Source organism: Balaenoptera acutorostrata, chromosome 1 (genome assembly GCF_949987535.1).
Source record: "Balaenoptera acutorostrata chromosome 1, mBalAcu1.1, whole genome shotgun sequence".
NCBI lineage: Eukaryota > Metazoa > Chordata > Mammalia > Artiodactyla > Balaenopteridae > Balaenoptera > Balaenoptera acutorostrata.
The window spans coordinates 121,896,686-121,915,134 of record NC_080064.1 but is presented as its reverse complement, the minus strand read 5'-3'; positions in this window follow the sequence as shown (position 1 = coordinate 121,915,134).

The following is an 18,449-nucleotide window of genomic DNA, read 5'->3' as shown; positions in this document are numbered from 1 at the left end:
GAACTGGCAAGAAAATACATAGATGTATATATCATCCAATCGACAGATAACACCACGAAAGTTGTCTATATCTTCATGATTTCAAAATAATCAGTTTATATTTTTAAAAGTTACTAGGTATGATAAATGGCTGACCTTCAACACCACTGGGGCTGGGCCTTGGTGGGGCAAGGCTGAGGACTCCAGTGCAACCCTAGGTGGCTTATAGGAGTAAGTCCAGAGGGAAGGATCTTAGGTTTAGCTCCAAGTCAGGTATCTTTTTTTAAAATTTTATTTTTTAAAATTTATTTTATTGAAGTATAGTTGACTTACAATATTGTGTCAATTTCTACTGTGTAACAAATTGATTCAGTTGTAATATATATACATACATTCTTTTTCATATTCTTTTCCATTATAGTTTATCACAAGATATTGAGTATAGTTCCCTGTGCTATACAGTAGGACCTTGTTGTTTATCCGTTCTCTATATAATAGTTTGCATCTGCTAATCCCAAACTCCCAATCTATCCCTCCCCCATCCCCCCTTAAGTCGGTTATCTTAAGGTCACAAAGACCCAGATGAGATGGGAAGAGACAAACTGTGAGCTGGAAGACAAGATGGTAACTTCTGAAGGCCAGAAAACCTAAGACACTTTAGTGATCACCTTTTCTAACTGTAGGACTTTCTCTCCCCAAGCCTCAGCTATAGAGAAGGAGTCAAATGCACAGAGTCGCTATGAGGAGTAGGCAAGATAATGGGATGAAGAGGAAGAGAATCTTGATAATTACTCTCCAGAAAAGTCACTCTTTCTTTTTTATTTTAATTAAAAATTTTTTATTTTTTTATTTTTTTGGCCACGCCGCATGGCTTGTGGGATCTTAGTTCCCAGAACCTGTGCCCCCCTGCAGTGGAAGCGCAGAGTCCTAACCGCTGGACTGCTAGGGAACTCCCCAGAAAAGTCACTCTTTCAGGCAACCTCTTGGCCCTCCAGCTGGGGGTTGCACAGAACCATCCCTGATCTGCCTTCAAGATTGAGCTGGTCACAGTTGTAGCTGTGGCATTTACCAAGCTGAGGATTAAGCTGCCCCATTCTGTCAGGGCCCAAAGGGGACATATTTATTTCTTTATTTGGCTCATTGTGATGATGAGTTTCCCTCCTCTGAGTGAGCCTTCTTTGGAGGTGAGCTAATGGGCTGCAAGGCAGCAGAGCGTGTTTGCTGGGGCCTCACTGAGGGTTGCAGAGGGTTAGGAGGAGATGAACTTGGAGCTCCAGCCAGGGAGGGCTGTGTAGGTCACAATAAAGACTTTGTATCTTGTGCTTTCTGTGATATGGAACCCATTGGATGGCTCTGATCAAGTGAGTGATGTGAGACAGAATGATCAAAGTTGGAAAAGAGATCTGTCTGGAAGCTATTGCAATAATAAGACATAGCAGTTTGGACCAAAGGGTAGCAATGGAGACAGTGAGAAGTAGTTAGTTCCAGGATATATTTTGAAGGTCAAGCCGATGAGATTTACTGCTGGATTAAATGTGGGCATGAGAGAGAGAGAGAGAGAGAGAACAGAAAATCAAGAATGACTCAGGGTTTTTTGCCTGAGCCCCTTGATGCCATCTAGTGATGGGGAAAACTTTGGAAGGAGTGCATTTGGAGGAAGGAGGCAATGAAGAGCTCAGTTTTGGACATATAAAGTTGCAGATTTACATATTCAAGTGAGCATGTCAAGTGGGCGAGTAGATATATAAGTCTATTGAACAGAGGAGAATTTGGAAGCTAGAGATATAAATTAGGGAGGTATTAGTATAGAGATAATTTACATCTATAGCACTGGGTGAGATTACTTTTGTGTAGTTGTAGCTAGAAAAGAAAAAGATGCCTGAGGAGTGAGGCTTGGAACACTGCAAATATTAGAACTCAGGAAGAGGAAGGGGAGATAGTGAAGGAGACTGAGAAGAACAGTCTGTGTGGTAAGAAGTGAAATGTGGTGTGGTGGAAATCAAGTGGTTAAACATTTTTGTAACACACCGTATGCTGAACTGTGTCAGTTGCTAGTAATAGGTAAAACAAAGTAGACTGGGAATTGACCAATAAATTTGAAGCATAAGGTCAGTGACTTTGGCAAGAGCAGTTTTTTTGCAGAGTAGGTTCAAGAGATCATGGGGCATAAGGAAGGAAGTGGAAAGAGTAAGATGATAATTCTTGTGAAGAGTTTTGTTCTCAAGGGGAGGAGAGGAGAGATAGTAGCAGGAGGTAGGTAGGTGATCAAAAGATAATTTTTTTTTTTTTAATTTGTTTATTTGGCTGTGCCGGGTCCTAGTCACGGCATGCGTAAGGGATCAAGTTCCCTGACCAGGGATGGAAACCAGGCCCCCTGCATTGGGAGCGCAAAGTCTTAACCACTCGACCACCAGGGAAGTTCCCAAAGATAATTTCTTTTCATTTCTTTTTTAAAAAAGATGTTTACATGTTGATGAGATAATTCAGTTAAAGAAAAAATGATGAGATAGGGGAGAGAAAAAGTAGGTGTACCCTATACACTTGTTAGTTATTGACACCATAATGTGAATGTGTACTGCCTACATCCATAGCTTAAAATATTTTTAAGCAGGGAAATTCTTTTTTTTTTTCCCATGCAGTCTTATGATGCATATATAACAGATAAATCATGGTGGAAGGGGTGGGTCAAAGATGGATAGAATACCAGGACCCCACCAGCTCTGCTGCCCCCTGATCCCTTCCACCTCCTCCCGCCCCCAAATCCCTTAAAGCAGCTCCTCAGAACTCCAAGACTCCAGGGAATATGGTCTGAAAAGTTGTGCCCTAGATAATCTTTTTACCCTTAAAGTTGTATGAGTCCCATAGAGTGTAACAGGATGGTCTTTAAATCTCCCTGTTTAGGACACCGGCTATGTGACAACAGCCACGGGAATGGAGGAAATTAATGGAATTGTTTGCCTCATATGGATACAGGATTCCCTCCCCTCACCCTGCCCACCCCCCAAAAAACCTAGGAAGTCATTTGCAAAACAAGACATCCTCAGGGAGATGGAAATCTTGTTAACAGTTTAGGCTTGTCTGCATGAACATCTGTTTTAATAGCACATCTGTATGGGTGTAGTACTTAGCAGGGTGACCTCGGTTTTGTCTTAGAGAACTTAATGGATTTTTCCTTTCTTGTTTTAAAGCCCTTTCCCTACACAATTAGTCAGTTGAAAGTGAAATCGTTCTGCTTGGTCCTGAAACGAGAGATCAATAACTGTGGGGCGATGCTACGTGCAGCACCCCAGGTAGCAGCCGTAGCTAATGAAGCAGTGGGTAAGTGATTTCACCAGTGTCTGAGCTCTGACGCCAGGAAAAAGCACAGGAATGCTGCCCAGAGGGCCACTTTTCCAAAGAGGAGAAACGAGGGCGTCTTCTGGCTGAGACAGATGCAGTTATAAAGCCAGGTGTGGGGGAGGGTTGCACAGTCACCCTGGATATGAGGAGAGCATCAGAGAGTCTAGGGTAGAGTTACATGTAGTCCTGGGGTCTGGGAACTGGGAGGAGCATAAAGATTACAGTTAAATTTCTAGTGAGAAATTCTATTTGACCTTCTGTTCAATCATTGACTCATTCATTTCCTAGTGACTAGTTATCGAGCACCGATTGTGTGCCAAGCAATTCGTTATATACTGGGAAGGTAAATATACAGGACAGATAGATATACAGGACATAGGCCTTGCCCTCAAGAAGCAGATAGCTCAGTGGGTCAGATGGAAATGAAGTTGAACTTGATAATTTTAAAACATTGGAGCATATCCAATGACGGAGATATGTACGTGGGTTATTGCTCATGCTGTATTTTAAGATTTTAATCTCCACTTTTCTTAGATGAATTCCCTAAAAGAAGACCTAAAAGAGTACCTATCTGGCTCAGTAACAATTGTTTCCATGTCCTTGACATACAGGATGTGCCACATAAAGTTGCTGGAATCGAAATTAGATAGCACTTAATTAACAGCCTTTCGAGATAGAGAGACCTTAGTATTTTTATCATCCTCATTTTCTGATTTGAAGTACTACTACATCAAAAATCATGTTTATCAGCTAATTCACATTATGGTATCAACAACTACCAAGTGTATGGGGTACAGCTACTCTGGAAGTCTATGCATTTTAACATGGGTTAATATCCTGACCCAGACCTGAACTTCAGATAAGACATCAAACACAAGATAATATTTTGTGGGAGACAGAAGACTGCTTGGCCTCCCTCAAATTATACCACAAAGCCCAGTGGCCATGAACAACACTTAATGGCTTAAATAAAATTTTTACAAGGGTACATGAGAATCAGAATTCCTCTTTGCCTTTAAGATATCATTATTCATCAGTAAGGACTCAGGTTAAGCAACCTCTCCAAGACCATACAGCTAGGATGTAACTGATATGGGATTCTGAATAAGATCAGTCTGATTCCAAGGATGCTGCTCTCATCCTAATTTGGATCAAATTTAGAGAAAGCTGTTAAGATCAACTCTAGGGACTAGATTGTGCTGGGACTCTGACTACCTAATTATGAAGAAGGCTCTAATGGCTCTGATGTGAACTGGAGAAGCTCAGCCAAAAGTCACCAAGAGAAGCTAGCTCCTCCGGGCGATGCTGGACCCCAATCTCTAGTATCAGGCTATGGCACACTGCGAATAGCATTGCCTCTAGAGGCAGCCAACCCAAGTGCAGATCCCAGCTCTGCCACCTAACAGCTGATAACCTTGAGAGAATTACTTTATTTCCTTGTACTCCACTTGCATCAACTGTAAATGCAGATGAGAACAGTATACTCACATTCCACAGAGGGTTGTTGGGAGGATTAAATAACTTCTAGTATACATAAAATGCCTAGATCAGCACTTTATTCTCATCAGAATAGATGTTATATAAGTTTAGCTATTAATATTATCTTTCTGCACAATGTTCACCCTTCTCTCTGCCAGCATCTAGCACAAATATTCTCAGGGACTGCTTAGGGTCATACATTTTAAAAATGGCCAGGAGTCATAGATATAAATGTGGATGCTATGCTGTCTTTCCCTTTTGTGTCTCTAAGGCCAGCCAGCAATGGGCTGAAATGGGAGGAGGCTCCCCCACCTAGTTGTCTCCACTCACGACCTTTCCTTGCACAGTCAGAGGCAGGCTGGGTTAGCAAATACTTCTGAGTGGCTTCCACTGCCTGGCTTCCTTTGGGTGACTATCCTATATCTTTTAGACCTGCTGGTGGTTCCAAGGTGATATGAAATAAATCAACTAGCATTTCATTTTGTCTTATAGAATCTCACGACTTCTTAGGTATAGGGAAGTTCTCTTGTTTTCTTATTACTTCCCCAAGTCGGTCACTGATGGCTCAGTTTCTTTTCAGAGAAAGGAAGGAAATCCAATGAACATTGTCTGAGTCTAACATTGTTCTAGGCACTTAACATGCATAATCCCATTATACGTTTGTAACAGCCCTATGAGGTAGATACTATTACTCCTGCTTTACCGTAAGGAAATTGAAACTCGGGTTATGCAACATCCCCACTCACCATGGACAAAGAGCAAGTAAGTAGCTGAGCTGGGATTTGAAACACCATTGATTTGACTCCAAGCCTGAGACTTTCACTCTACTTTTATGGACAAAATCTGTTATTACACAGTTAGAGCTAAAAGTGAAAATGCAAACGTCATTGGGAGAGGTAACACTGATGTGTATTTGTATTAGGGGACAAAATTGCTATCAGATCTTTCCTTGAAAACAGGCTTTGATAAGAGAGATGGCACAGATGAGAGAATATGCTTGACATTAAGTACCATAAAGGAAGTGGGGGGGGGGAGGGAAGGAGACGAGTATGAGGTATGTTAGTTTTCTATTGCTCCTGTAACAAATTATTATAAATTTAGTGACTTAAACAACACAAATTTATTATCTCATGATTCTATAGGTCAGAAGGTCAACACAGATGTCACCAGGCTAGAATCAAGGTTCAGCTGGGCTGCATTTCTTTCTGTCGGCTCTAGGGTAGAATCCATTTCCATGCTCATTCAGGTGGCAGAATTCAGTACTTGGGGTTGTAGGACTGAGGTTCCCATTTCCTTGGTAGCTGTCATCTGAAGCTACCCTTAGCTCCTAGAGGCCTCTCTCTTATCCTTGTACATGGACCAAAACTTCTCAACTTCTCAAAACCAGAAACGGGGTGTTGAATCCTTCTCATGTTGCCATCTTCCAACTGACTTTTCTGCATTCCATTGTTTCATCTCTCTGATCCAGCTGAGAAAGTTCCCTCCATTTTTAAGTATGCATATGATTAGATTGGGCCCACCTGGATAATTCAGGATACTTTTCCCATCTCAAGGTCATTACCCTTAATCATGTCTGCAGTGTTACTTTCTCCATGTAAGGTAATATATTCACAAGTTCTGAGTACTAGGGGAGAGACATCTTTGTGAGGAGGCATATTATTCTGTCTACCACAAGGGTGGGTCTGTGGGTGACCTGCAAACTATGCCTGCTTCATAGCTTTGTCCTGGGTCTCCTGGTCTTGGGGAACAATTTTGCTAGTTCCCCAAATTGTTCTCTAGAATGGATCTGAAGGTCAGGATGAGGATGAGGGACAGGGAAGCTCTGAGCCTAGCAGACAGATCCTGACCTACCTCCAAAGGGTTTCTGGCCTACCAGCCTTCCCAGTGTCCCTTTAAAGCAATTTGTAGTCTGTTATCCTGTATCATTAACCTAATTAGTGTAATTGCACCCAATTACGTAATCAGTGTAAATACATGAAGAATCCCATAATTAGACAATGTAATTAGGTAATTAATAGATGACGTGGGAAAAATCCATAGAAAACATTCTGAAATGGACATGGTGCCTGCATGAAGCAGGCAATTTGCTAACTTCAGCATCTCAGCCAACTCCCTCTGTTGGGGAAGAGAGATCCACAAACTAATTAGAATCCAAACCATAAAATTCTTGTTCTAAAAACTCCTGCTGTCTTATATCATGTCCGTCCACCCCCAATTTTATAACTCTATGGCCAGGTTCTCTCTCTATGTTGCTCCTGGGGAGAGAAAGTTCTCCCACAGAACTGAGTAAGATGAAAAAATCCAGCCCATCGTAAACCAGATTTGACACTGAGTCTCTAGATAGGATGAGACTTTATTAAGGCCACGTCTGTGTGACCAAAGTAACCAGACTGCGGCAGAGGCAGAGTTGGGCTGCCTAGTCGACCATCTTCCCAGCTGATTCTCATTGAGGGGACAGACATGGTCCCCTTTCTTATAGCAACCTGTGGGAATTCAATGGAGAAAGAGGTCCTGACATTTCGATCTCCAAATATACCTTCAGTTTATCCACTCTTTCTGCCTTTGTGGCCATCACCCTCGGCTCAGTCACTGACAGGTGTCTCCCCTGATCTACAGCAACAGGGACCAGACTGAGTTCTTTGCATCCTTTCCCACCCTTTCTCCAATCTGTTCTCCTCCAGCAGCTGGAGTGGTGTTAAGATCACCTCAGTCCACTGCCAAAATATTTTAATGGAGAAAACCCACATCTTTAACATTACCTACAAAGCCTTATGAGATCAGGCCTCTGCTTACCTCTCAGACTTTTTTTGTACCTTCTCCCCAGACATTCTGTCTACACTGGTTTTCTGCCCATGTCTTCAAATATGCTAAGCTCTCTCCTACTTCAGGGCTTTCCCACAAGCTTTTCCCTTAGCTTCCAAGTGAATGTCCCTTGTCTTTTACTGGCTAAATCCATCCATTCCCTAGGCTCCTGGTTCCTTAGAGAAGCTTTCTATCATCCCTTGATTTAAAACATTTTGTCATTACAATCTCCCATAACACATTATACCTTTTCTTCCTGGCATGCTTCACAATCTGTAATTCTGCATTTATGATCCACAATATTATTTTACGATCTGATCTGTGCCATTCACTAGATTGTAAGTTTCATAAAGACAACAGCTATGGTTTATTCTGTTTACCATGGAACCCCCAGTATCTAGCACATAATAGAAACTCAACATATATTTGTGGAATGAATAGTGTGTTGAAAGTGGGAGCTCTGAGAACCAACCAGAAGTTATCACATCAGTGGTCAGGGCCAATCCAGACCAGCAAGGTGAGAAGCTGGAATGGAGGCTCCAGCACCACAGAAAAAAGCATTTAATCAGCAGCTGCACAGGAGCTTGGATTCCCTGGTCAATGATCACTGTCTCCTCCTCATAACCGCAACTACAAGACTTCCAACCAAAAAGCATCTGACTTCTCCTAATTTAGAGTTGTGATCAGGCTTTGTCTTTTACTCGCTCTTTTCATTTTAGCCTGTTCCTTAGAGAGACACTTATGGGGCCTGGGCTGTTGATCACATGCAGATACACCATTAAATTGATTTTTACCTTCTGCCTTGCATTACACATTCCAGAGAGAGACAGTGGAGAGGTTGAGGTGATGTAGATTCAGAGATGGATTAGTCTCCATTATGAACAATGGGAGGAGTTAAAAAAAATGGGTGGATGTTTTCTGAGGGAAGGATATTCAAGTCACAAAAAGTGGTCAACTCCTCTGTTTCCAAACACGGAACTAAGCTAAATCAAGAATGGCATCAGGCTGGATTGTCACTTTTCATTTGCTGAGTGTTATTGCATTTATAGTCACTTCTCTGATGGGCACTGATCATTCTGTAATCATTTCATTCTTTGGTTTATTCTTCATTATATTTATTCTGTCTGTGGTAAACATGTACTGAACACCTTCTACTTGCTTAGGACTCTACCGGTCACTGGTAATGCACAAAATCCTCTTCCTAGCAATCTGCCTTCTCCCCACAAAATCAGAACTCTGGGTCAGTCCTCTAAGAGCAGGATAACCAGGAATGTTTTCAGGCAGATAAATGGCTATGGCTATGTCTGGATTTATAAGCTGTGCCAGAGGACTCAGATGGCAAGTCTATTGGATTGGTATGACCAAGGCAGACATGGTCCCCTTTCTTATAGGACTTACAGTCTAGCTGACACAATAGACTATAAAACAAGTAATTCTAGTCAAGTGTGAGGAGTATGATCCTGCAGGAGGTACAGGGTGCTATGATAACACATTTTAGGGGAATCTCATCTAGTCTAGGGACTTGGGAAAAGTCTCCTGGAAAAACTAATGATTAAGCTGGGATTTACAAGAAAGGTAGGGCTTAGTAAGGTCAAGGGATGCCTGGTATGAGTGATTTTTTTTTTTTTTTGAGGGGAGGGGAATGTATATGTAGTGATAGTGATGCAGCCATTGCGAGGCAAGTTCAAAATAATGGGGCTGAGAGGGTACATGGCATATTCAATGGACTGAATGGAAGAAGAGAAATATGACTGATTTGTCAATTTCTTTCCCCTGCCCCCACCAAGAGGGAGCCCCTTGATACAAGAGAACTCCTATTTTGTATTTTATTCACGTAAAAATTTTATACTTTATATACACAAAATATTTAATATTTCCTAATTTATATTTCCCATATCATTTAGCATAATATGAGGTATATAATATTGATCGATTATGTGACAATCTAGATTAGTTTTTATCTTTATTCACATTCCATTTGTATCAGCATTAGGAGAAATATGTTGAGGAAGTTTCATCGTGAGTGTCCAAATGACCCGAAGATATTCTGTATGATTCTTTAAGGAAGGTGAATTATGGATGGATGCTGCTGTAAGAAACTGCAAATGAGAATTATGAGGGAAGCTTGTTATAGTTCATCTTCTTCCTACCAACTTGCCTCCTCCCTGAAATTTCCTCTCCCTGGCTCAGGCCCCCAAGTGTTGAGTAACCAGGTCCTTTTTCAGGGGGGTAGTGCTACATCTAGATTCATTGCCTGTACCAGTAGGACGTAGAGAGAGTATGTCTGTTGGATTGGGCTGACCAACCAGTGGCTCCAGTGAGATGCCAGCGGGCACACATATCGATCATAAATAATGTTTTCATATCCTATAGTAGGTCATAAATCAAAGAGATTTCAGCATACCTTTCTCTCTGATTTGTTCTAATGAGCTGTGTTCTGGCCTGGAACTTTTCTTTTTAGAGTGCATGCATGACCTGGCCCTGTTGCCCACTGCAGTTCAAATCCTTTTCTTTTGTTTCTGTTTTTTTAAAAAATCTTTATTTATTTATGTATTTATTTTTAATTTTAATTTTATATTGGATTGTATTTGATTAACAATGTTGTGTTAGTTTCAGGTGTACAGCAAAGTGATTCAGTTATACATATATATGTATCTATTCTTTTTCAAATTCTATTCCCACTTAGGTTATTACAGAGTACTGAGCAGAGTTCCCTGAGCTATACAGTAGGTCCGTGTTAGTTATCTATTTTATTTTATTTTTTAATAAATTTATTTATTTTATTTATTTTTGGCTGTGTTGGGTCTTCGTTGCTGTGCGTGGGCTTTCTCTAGTTGCGATGAGTGGGGGCTACTCTTTGTTGCAGTGCACGGGCTTCTCATTGCAGTGGCTTCTCTTGTTGCAGAGCATGGGCTCTAGGCGTGTGGGCTTCAGTAGTTGTGGCACGTGGGCTCAGTAGTTGTGACTCACGGGCTCTAGAGCACAGGCTCAGTAGTTGTGGTGCACAGGCTTAGTTGCTCCACAGCATGTGGGATCTTCCTGGACTAGGGCTCAAACCCGTGTCCCCTGCATTGGCAGGCAGATTCTCAACCACTGCGCCACCAGGGAAGCCCTATTTTAAATATAGCAGTGTGTACATGTCAATTTTAAACTCCCACTCTATCCCTCCTCCCACACTCTCCCCCTAGTAACCATAAATTTGTTCTCTAAGTCTGTGAGTCTGTTTCTGTTTTGTAAATAAGTTCATTTGTATCTTTTTTAAAGATTCTACATATAAGTGATATCATATGATATTTGTCTTTCTCTGTCTGACTTACTTCACTTAGTATGATAATCTCCAGGTCCATCTGCGTTGCTGCAAATGGCATTATTTCATCTTTTTAATGGCTGAGTAATAGTCCATTGTAGATATGTACCACATCTTTATCCATTCATCTGTCTGTGGACATTTGGGTTGCTTCCATGTCTTGGCTATTGTAAACAGCACTGCAATGAACATAAATCCTTTTCTTTCTTCTCCTTTTTTTGATGTTTGTTTAATTTAATGCACAATAATTAATGTTATTGTCCAGCTTCAAAGGAACTTATTTTTTTCCCCCAAATCCTTTTCTTAACCTCTCATTCCACAGAGTCTGGAAAGCTTATTATAAACACCTCTGGCTCTGTGTCCATATCATTAGAGTAACCAGAGGGTTGCAGAGCTTTCCTACTCTGCCCTCTGTCAGTACTGTAGTGGCTATTTGATGGACTGCTCTATTTTTTGCTAGTAAACGATTTCCCTCAGTTTTAACATTAGCTATTACATAACCAGAAGGAACTTTTTAGCTCACTAAATCCAACCCTTTCTTTGACAGAGAAAGAAACTGAGGTAGGAGAGAGAAAACAGTTTGCTCAAACTCATCCAAACTTTGAATGGAGTTTGGAAGAAGGAACTCGCCATGCTTCGTTCAATCCTTCCTGAGTGGGTATAGTCTGGCTGGCTCTCTCATCACGGGGTGGGATTCCTGGGATAAGCTTTGCCTCTGCAGGAGGTGAGGTGAGGGTCTGAAGTGGTCTGTCTACTTGGTACAACACGCGGCCTAATATGTACTGAGTAAATTTGTTGAATAAATAAATGAATACCATATGCAAGAAACCATGTGATAAATGACTACAAAGATGATTTAGACATTGTTCCTGTCCTTTAGGAGCCAACAGTCCATCTAATGAAGAAATAAAACAGGTAAAAACATAACTCAACTTTGGACAGTGTGTAGTTGGTGTTTTTAAAAAATGACACACACAGTGTAATGATAATGGCTCAGCAGACAGAGGAAGCCAGTTTGTTGGCACATCTGGGTAGGCTACCAAGTGGCCTTTATCATGGGAACCAGGATAAATAATTGCTATACATCGTTAGGGCATTTCCGGTTTATGTTTCTAGAGCAAACAGGTAAATTTAGAGCAAATCAGTTGCTTTCAACATATAGTCCATTGTAAACTTTTCCTAGCCTATTTCCCACTTAGAAAGATTACAAATAGCATCTTACGGCTGGGCTGGAGCTGAGAGGGAGCCTGTCTCTTCATTTGAGAGTTAGCTGCATGGGGCTCACCACAATTTGAATATTTACTTCTTCTTTGTGCACCGTCTAATGTCCTTGAGGCTGTCTGTTTTCTTTATGGCCTGGAGCTATTGGGCCCATTTTAATTTGAATGTTCACTTTGTCCTCTGAAATTATGAATAAGGAAAGCATTTAGAAACATAGGTCTGTTCAGAAAAACAAAACAAAGCAAAATAAAACAAAAACTGGCTCTATTTTCTGAGGTTCCGTGGCTGATTATTTTTCAAAACAGAAGACTTCCTTCCCATGATGTGTAACTGCAAATTGCCAGAATGGTTAAAAATAGCAGATATTTTTAAAGGTTGCTATACTTGAGAGACCCTTAGACTGTTGCAAATTCTTTATAAGTTTATGAAGAAGCTGCAAATGTGGAAAACAATAGGATGTCTGTGTCTCTCTCCCTGCATCCTGTTGTCTGTGAATCTGGGAGTAGATCTGGGATGCTGCTGCCAGACAAGAGAGGGCACTATTTGTACCTGCGGTTGGCAGGTAAAGGTGGCAACACTCAGTGAGGCTGATGTCATTTATCCTTTGGTTGTGACTTTACTCTGTTGCCTTGATAACTGCCATGGAAGGGGAAACCTTTAGAACATGTAAAGCTTAGAAACCTCTCATTGAGATTGTTCATGGTTCTCTGGCTAAGCTCCCTCTTTTAAAAGAGTGGCTTCATTTTTCTTCCCATTGTTGTGGCGATGTCCTAGTCTGTCCCCATGCAAAAATCATGTCACTGCGCAGCAGGTGTGGCAGAACTTCCATCCTGCTAAGAGTTCTCCAGAGGGAGCATTGGCCCCCTGGGACTCTCTGAAATCACAGGCATTTAGAGGAAAATTGAAGCTCTGTGGAATTTCAATCTGCCTTCCTAAAAAAGGCACATGGGTATAAATCATTGCTCCATTAAGTCTTTTGCATTCTCCAGTTAGTACTTCCTATGTTTCTCTTTTCCTTTGGTATTTTCTCTTTAGCTTCTCTGCTCATCTGTCACAACTCTCTTCTCAGGTGTCCCTATGACTCACGAGGAATTGACAAAGTTTCTTACTTTGACGCTGAGGAAATTAACCTCTGTCCCTGCAGGTGTGGCATCTATCTCAGAGAGAGACACCAAAAAGACTAAGGGAGACTTTGTTACCCAAGACTCTTGTCTGGAAGATGCTTCCTTCCTAGAACAAGTCTCCAATATCACAGAGAATTTCCATAAGCATTCTGAGCCCCTGACTTCTCTGTTTGGGCTGTTTATATTGATATGCCCAGAAAGAATTTCCCACCCACGTGAAAATTTTGAGATGGAAAGGGGATCTAGAACTCTGGAGGAGGACAGAAGAGTACAGCTCCCAGTGTTCATGTTCTTCTAGGATTCCAGGCAAAGACAAGTGATCAAGTAGAGACCACTGGACTGGAGGTGAATGCCTGGCCTTTTTAGGCAGCATTATTAAGCATATAGAAGGTACCCTAGGGAACATTTAATCCAGTTAATTTATTTTACATATAAGGAAACTGAGACCCAGAGCAGGGAAAAGCTTATCCAAAGTCATCTAGCCAAATAACCTAGCCAAGACTGGAACTCAGATCTCCTAAGTTTCCAGCCAGTGCTTATTCTGCATTAATGGAATTCTCTGGAAAAAAGATTACTGTTTTAATGAAACATTGACAGGTCTATGGACATTATAGAACTTTCTTGGTAAGGTTCAGTACCACTGAACATTCTTGATGAATGAAAAAGAACTTACAAAGTCTTTGGAACAGAACAATGTAATGAGTAACAACCTGTGTGGACCTTTTCTCTGTGGAACAACATTCATTCACTTTTTTTTTTTTTTCTTTTCACTGAATATTTCATGAGTACCATAGAGTGTGCAAGGCATTGGGAGATAGAGAGATGAAAAAAAATAACACCTCAGCATTCCTGAAGCTTATGGAAGTTTTGTATTGCAAGTAGCATTTGACCTGAGTTTTGAAAAAGGGGTTCCAAGTGGAATTAGTGTCAAGTGTCCAGTCTTTCTGGAACACAAGATTTCTATAGGGAAGCAATGGCATATAAATCTAGATTGCAGAGGTTTGTATTCTTTTAATACATTTATAGGGCTGGTCAACTAAGTAGGCATAATAGATATAACCTAGCTTAACTTTTGCAAAGCTTTTGAACTCATCCTTTGCAGATTCCTCATTAATAAGTTGGAAAACAAATTCTAGGCCAAATAATTTTTAGGTGGGCGAAGAGCAAACCATAAGATTAAGTTGATCATTATCTATCAATGTAAATTTAATAAGCATTAATTTCTGGGAAATGGAAGAAGAGGGGTTAGCAAACTATAACCTGAGGGCCAAATCTGACCCATCACCTATTTTTAGGTAAATAAAGTTTTATTGGAATAGTGCCTTGGCCATTTGTTTATGTAGTGCGGATGGCTGCTTTTGCCCTAACACTGGCAGAGTTAAGTAATTGCAACTGAGACACAAGGCCTGGGAGAGATACAGTCCCCGTCTCTGTCTTGGGTCAGGTTCCCTGGGAAGCAGAGTCTGGGATGGAGATTTGCATGCAGCAAACTTATCAGGAAGTGCTGTCCAGTTCAACATCTGTAAGGGAGTGAGGGAGGAAAGAATGGGAAAGTGGAGAAGTTGAACTACCAAGAATTTGCAACTGAAGCCTCAGCCTTACAGGGAACTGCACTGGGATGGCCCTGCAGAGCAATCCTGAAGCAAGGCAAGGAGGCTGGGCCTGTGTATCCCCACTCCGCTCAGATATTAGATACCAGGCTTGTCCTAGGGAGGGACATAACTTTGGGCGAGGTGATTCCCTTTGGCTAAAGACAATTCCCAAAGAGGGGCTCAGCAGTCAGTCACAAGTAGCCGCCTCTTCTTGAGCCTGGGGGAATCAGTACATCAGTTCTGAGTAGGTTCTGAGAGGCAGATCACAGTATCTACTACAGTTTCTTGTCCATCTTATTTTCCCCATACAAACCCTGGGTTGAAAACTTCAGGGAGGCATTAAGGAAGAGTGCTCTAATTCACATCATCGATAATTTATTCCAAAGATCCAGTTACATAAAAGAACATAAAATCCTATAATTCTATAGCCCTATGAGTTGTCTGTGGTCTCCCATGGATTTCCACTTTTAAGCCTGTTCTTCTGTTCTTTATAATTGGTGTGTGGGCATAGCACGTCCAGTGAATGGTTGAGGGACGAGTTGGGGTGAGCTGATTCAATAGTGTTACACATTCAGGAAGGTTCCTGTGTTGTTGTGAAGATGGAGTCATTTTCCAAGGTCCCATCACTCTCATTAGATTCGAAGTTAAGGTTTCCCCAGAAATGCATTTTACATTGGAAGGGGCTAATTGCCATTTCTCTGCCTGGAAGGATTCAGTGTGGGTGTGTAAGGGCCTAGGGGCTTGGGGTGGGGGTGGGGGAATTCATTATAAGCTTGATTGTACTATGCAAATATTAAAAAAATGTATTATTACAGCATCTTCAAGCTAGTGGAACTTACAATGCTACTTCATGTATATTGGGATCCTGAAAATAATTATATTCACTTTTGCTTGGTAGTTAGCTCTGATCCTTGGTAAGTTTCATAAGATGGAACTTGCAATATTGTCAGTATCCAGAAACAGTATTCTTGGAGAATGTTTCAAGGGAAAGATATTCTATGTCTTGTGAATTTGAAGGCATGAATCAATCCTTATGTGACCTCTTTGTGAACAGGAATTAGTGTGGTTCAGCCTCTGCACAGAGTCATGTGACATATAATGTGGAGGCACCACACCAACTAAAGAAGCTTTGAAGAATGACATCAATGTTCACAGAAGATTTTCCTGAAAGGGGTTAACCTTAGATTTTATCCAATGTGCCAAACTGAAAGTTTCCCAGAAAACCTCTCTAGATGTTATTTTTTCCCCCCCAAAGTTCTATCCTCAGGACAGTCACTGAAAATCCCTCCTGCTGTCATTTATCAATCCAGCTTCTTTCTTGCTGGGCTGCTTCCCCTGCCTACTTCCTCCTGTTAACCTGCTGTGTTGCTCCTCAAACTTATAGCAACTCCTGCTCCAGCTCTGGACAGGTCACTCTATTTGTCAGTGCCATGCTTTATGGTCCTCTCTTGTCTGAAAAAAAAAAAAAAATGCATATTTTCTGTTATCCTACTTTTCTTGTGAAGAATTCTCACAGAACACTTCTAGAGGATAAAATTCTTCACTTCATTATGTCTTTGACAGGTAGCTGCTTGGTGAGAAGCATTTTCTCTCTTGGTTCCATCTCCCTTCCCCCCAGTACTTCATTTTGGTCCCCAGAAGAGGGTAAATTTCCATTGTTTATCAATTGAAAACCTGGGACATATTTAACTGGTGTTAGAAATTAGCCGCCGAGAATAACAATGGCCTATGGAAAATGCCTGAGTTGCAGATATTCTTCTGGAACATGATCCATGTGTAAACTAAGGATTGCATGTCTAAATAAACCTGAGTGTCTGATCTCATTTTTTTTCTCTGAGAAATGTGACCATTGATAATGACCTAAGCATACCCAAGTGCTTACCCTACTAGGGCAGCTACACAGGTAAGAACAGGTCAAGGTTATATGCATTTTACCCCAAGATTCCCTCCTTAACTCTGCTCTTTTCTCTCCATCTTTAGATTGCATATCAGAATGAAAGTAGGTGGGAGTGATATTTTTATTGGGATAAGTTTGCATCCACTTCATTTTTTTTAAAGCAAACAATTTGCAAATGCCCATGCTTTATTTTTAGTAGCAGACTACTTTCAGTAAACTTCATAATCCATCATGATTTCCCAGAATGCTGTGACATGATGGTTGAGAACTGTCGGTTTGGGGTGTGAGTATAAATTTATTAATGTTTTCCTGAACTTCTCTTTCCTTTTACCCATAGTCATGCTGGCTAAGGAACAGAGGGCAATTACAAGTTTCCCGGTGTTTATACGGATGGCAGCCATCTATATTTCTCTGCGAAGGGTGTATGGAATAAAAGTGTGCATTGCAGAGGCAGTTAAGTGAGCCAGATATAGCAAACTAAGGCAGATAACGATATGGCCTCGGGCTTAACATGGCTCAAGTCATTCCTCCCTGACAAGAGTAACGGCTCTTTTGCCCTTAAGGCCCTCAGTTCCACAGGGCTCTGGGCTGTCATCCTTCTCTCCACAGAACACGTGAGGTCATTAAGAGAGATGCTGATGCCACGCTAGGGGCCATGATCTTCCCTGCCACCAGGTTGCAGCTGACACATGGATGACATTCCTTTGGTGTCAAATCCAGGCAGAGTGTTGTCTTACCTGTCCCAATATCTGTTGGAAATCAGCTCTTGGAAGGAATTTAATTGGTTTTACCTCAATTCAGATAGGACTAAGAGGCAAGGATAAAGTTGCCACACAAGGGCAATCCTGGATTCCAAATAGCCCTGGAAGATCCCTGGATACAGTGAACCCCATATGTCTGCAGGAACTCTAAATGACTAGTTAAATCCTAAAGTAATGTATGTATGATATATCGGATTTATTGTGGATTGCATATGTATGTTTGCATGCCTGGGCGCAAAGGGTTGCTGAACCCAATTCCAAAATGTGTGTGTGTGGAGGAGTCCCCACTCCAGTATGCAATTCTCAGACACCAGCAGAGTGTCCAAGTTTTCAACTCAATTCTGACATTATTTACCTGCAGATAGAATCAGATTCCACAAGTAAAGGGCTCAGTCCCACAAGACGGCCCTCCATTTCAGATTCCAGATGCAAGCCCGGTTTGTTACCTGTGCTTCTGACCCACTAGCTGTAAATGAGAAGGTCCAACCACCCCTCCTCAGGTTCAATTAATTTGCTAGCATAGCTCATAGAACTCAGGAAAACTTGTTTCCTCACTAGATTACCAATTTATTATAAAAGGATATGTATTAAAAGATACAAATCGACAGCCAGATGAAGAGAGAGATAGGGCGGGGTCCTGAACGAAGGACCTCTGGCCTTGTGGAGTTTGGGGCCTGGCACATGGAAATATTCTGATTTCCCAACATGGAAACTCTTCGGAAAAAAAGGAGCAAAAAGCTGTCCTTCCGTTTCTTATGGAAGCTTCTTTACATGGTCATGACTGACGAAATCACTGGCCAGTGGCAACTGATTCAACCTCCAGTTCCTCTCCCCTCCCAGGAAATCAGGGAGTGGGATTAGAAATTCCAACCCTCTAATCAAACGGTTGATTCTCCTGGCAAAAAGTTCCTACCCTTGGGTGGGAAACAAAAGTCACCTTCTTGAAAC